Source organism: Chrysochloris asiatica, unplaced genomic scaffold, assembly GCF_000296735.1.
Source record: "Chrysochloris asiatica unplaced genomic scaffold, ChrAsi1.0 scaffold00225, whole genome shotgun sequence".
Lineage (NCBI taxonomy): Eukaryota > Metazoa > Chordata > Mammalia > Afrosoricida > Chrysochloridae > Chrysochloris > Chrysochloris asiatica.
Genome location: NW_006408743.1, coordinates 28,636 through 32,591, shown reverse-complemented (window position 1 = coordinate 32,591; position 3,956 = coordinate 28,636).

Here is a 3,956-nt window from a genome sequence, read left to right as displayed (position 1 = left end):
CTTCCATCCACCAGGAAGTTCATCTTAGGTTTCAAAGTACTTATCAGCCTTCCACATGGCCATGATAATTTTGATTACGTTATGCCCTCTGAGGTTAGTCAGTATCAGACTTCCATGTTATCCCTCTTGCTTTGGTCAGCCACACCTTATTAGTCTTGGTTGGGTCCAGCTATTAGGAATACAGAACAAAGATCAAATTGTTTTCTGCATCTCACAATGCCTTAGGTCACCATGGTAGGAAGTGGTTCTCATATTTACTAGGGCGTAAAAGTGCCTCAAAATTGGTTGAAAAAGTTCAGCCACAAAATAAAGACCTCTGCTGCCGACATAGCTATATTTGCTTTTTCTGATAATTTTTTCCTCACTGTATCTTAGAAGTCTAGAAGAAATAGCTTCTTTTCTTTCATTTCACCTTTCTTTTTTAATATCGTAGACTTACTGTTATGAAAACAATAGCCACTAACAGGTTTGTTATTTGGATATTTCCGAAATTGTTAGATAAAGTAACTATTGGGATATTTTGTTTCAGGTTTTCCTCTCTTTATGGTTTTAAATTACCATAGGTTATTCTCTAACATCTATGCTACTGAATCGTAAAACTTTAGACACAGAAAAAACACAAGAGATCAACTTATTTTATTTATTTTGCAATTAAGAATACTGAAGTAAGAAAACAAAGCAAAACAAAATATAACCAGCTATTAATCTATCCAGGAGCTCTGGTAGCGTAGTGGTTACAAATCGGGCTGCAAACTGCAAGGTCAGCAGTTCAAAACTACCAGCTGTTCCGCAGGAGAAAGATGAGGCGTTCTGCTCCCGTAAAGATTTACAGCCTTGGAAACTCTGTACAGGGTCGCTGTGAGTCAGAACCGACTCCACGGCACGTAACCACATTAATCTATCCATGTTAAAAGACAATAGTTTTGGTAAAATTAGCTAACAATTTGGAAAAGCACATTTAGTTTCTTCACTTTACAACTGCATATCCAAATGAATTAAAGAATAAAACAATGAAGAAAATAAAACAAGCAGAAGTATATGTAGTTGGATGTGCATGTGTAGACTAAAAAAAACCCTTTACTATTTTTGGTAAATGTTATGGAAATAAAATCTTCATATGGAAAACTGCATAAATCGTTAAGTGTGCTGCATCAATTTTTAGCAAGCGAACTCTCCTCTGTAATGATATAATACCAGAAGGAGAAAACAAAGAAAAGGACAAGTTTGAAAACAAACAATTTAAAGCATCTGTAAGTCAAAAAAAAAAAGTTAAAATTACAGGATGAAATATTCAACCAGGAAATATTTACAAATAATTGACAAGGATAAGTGCCTTAATATTTATTTTTTTCAAATTGAAAAAAAAAATTAATTTGAATGCTCCAGTTAAAACATGGATAAAGTACACAGAGATGAAATTAACATAAAGAAACAGAAAACTGAAACCTTCTCTCCTACTTAAAGAAACGGGCAATACTGAAAAACAGATAAGGTCTCATGGTGGAAAGTTCTGGGAAACAAGCTCTTATATATTTCTGGTGTGTGTAAAAACTGTATATGATCTAGGACTTTTGTGTGAATGTAGTATGGGGGGTGGGGTGGCTGAGTACCATTCCTAGTAGGTAAGGGATTTCAGAAGAAGGGCCTGGTGATCTATTTCTGATAAATCAGCTATTTAAAACCCTGAGAGCAGACTTTTACTGTGTCACATAAGAGATTGTCATGAGTCAGAACTGACTCAACAGTAACTAGTACTGTCATGAAACTGCAATATATGTAGGGATTAAAAACCAAACAACTTTTTTATTGTGAATGGGTGAAGGTTTACAGAGCAGATCATCAGTTTTACATTGGACAATTCACATACATTTTGTTTCATCTCTTGTTTGCAATTTCCAATGTAACATCCCATTTCTTTCCTTTGTTTACTGTTTCCATTCCTCCTTCTTTCCTAACACTTCTGAACTTTGTCCTTAGGTAATGTTGCCCTTTTGCTCTCAAATGATTGAGTTTTCTAAGGTGTGCAAGCTTTACTAATATTACAATCCTCTACAATTTTTTTATAGCCCTGACTAAGGAGTCCTGGTGTGTCACTGTGGACTAATGAGTCAGACTGCAAAATCGTTTGAACTGCAAGGTCGGTGCTTCAAGCTCACCAGCTGCCTTGTGACACCCTATACAGGGTCACTATGGGTCAGAATTGACTTGACTGCACTTAACAGCTGCATTATAGAACTGACTATTGTTTGGCTGAAAATTGAGCCCTGGGGGTAAGTTCATTTCCAGTCCTAAAAGGTGATTATCTGTTCCTTATCTGACCAGTAAACCTGGTTTATTTTTATGATTTTAAGTTTTATTTTACATTTTTCTTCCACCCTATCCAGGACCTTCTAATATTCCTTTCAAAGTAGTTGGTCATGTTTGGTACTTGGGCACCATCTAATTCTTCCAGTCTTAAAGACTGATATTCACATGATCCATTCCTCCATCAGATTAATTGTTTCCATAACTGGACAGGAAGAGACCTATACCTTTTTTTTTTTTTTTTTCAAACTTTTCATTGAGAATTGAGTGAAGGTTTACTGATGACCTCAGAAATGATCATCAGTTCCACATTCAACAAATCATGCACTTCGTGTCCTTAAAATGGTTGCAGTCCCTTCAATGTGCCATCATTTAATAGTATGAGAATGAGTCAAAAATTATCTGCACTGTGGCAATAGAGTTTTTTTGAATCAACTTTTGTTTTTATTGTTGTTAAATGCTATCCAATTGGTTTTGACTTACAGTGATCCTGTATAGAGATTCTGAGGAGTGGCTGGTGAGTTTGAACTGCCAACGTTGTGCTTCAAAACAGACCTTGAGGTCAAGTGCTTATCCTCTGGTGTCACACCGGGACTCTTTGCTTTTCAATACACTTTGTCCATCTGTCAACAATCTTTCATGTTCCCTTATTTTAAAATGTTTTAGGCTGAGCTGTGAGCTATTAAGTCACTTCTTCATCACAGGTGAATCTTCTTCCTTGAAGGCTGCATTCAAAGGACCAAACAGGTGAAAGTCCGATGGAGCAACATCAGGACTGTAGACTGTAAACAGTGTGGTCAGAGGTATGTGGATGTGCATTGTTGTACAAGATCACAATGCCATGGATAGCAGTCAGCTATGTTTAATCTACAGTTTAGGCTTCAGCTTTTAAGTAAGCATCTCACTGCAAAAAGCACTGTTGATTGTTGAACCTTTTTCCTGATAGTTTTCCAATCATGGACCTTGAGAATCCCAGAAAACTGTAAGCATCAAATTTTCAGCTGATGGTTGGCTTTTGAAATTTTCTTGGTCAGCAAATGAGGATGTTTCCATTTCATACTCTGCCATTTACTCTTAGGCTTGTAGTGATGAATTCATGTCTAGTCAGTCACCTGAAACAATTGTTTAAAAGAACTTTTACCTTCCTTTGAGTATCAGCCCAAATTTTGTTTGGTTGTTGTTGTTAGGTGCCATCGAGTCAGCACTGACTCATAGCAACCCCATGCACAACAGAATGAAACACTGCCTGGTCCTGGGCCAACCTCACAATTGTTGCCACGCTTGAGCCCATTGATGTTGCCACTTTGTCAATACATCTTGCTGAGGTCTTTTTCTTTTTCTCTGATCCTCCACCTTACCAAACATGATATCCTTCTCTAGGAACTGGTCCCTCCTGACAATATGTCTGAAGTATGAGACGAAATTTGCTCATCCTGGCCTCCGAGGAGCACACTGGCTGCACTTCTTCCAACACAGATCTATTTGTTCTTTTGGCAACCCATGGTACTTCAGTATTCTCCTCCAACACCATAAGTCAAATGCATCAATTCTTCTATTGTCTTCCTTTTTCACTGTCTAGCTTTTGCATGCATATGAGTTATTGAAAATACCATAGCTTGGGTCAGGAGCACCTTCATCCTCAAACTGACATC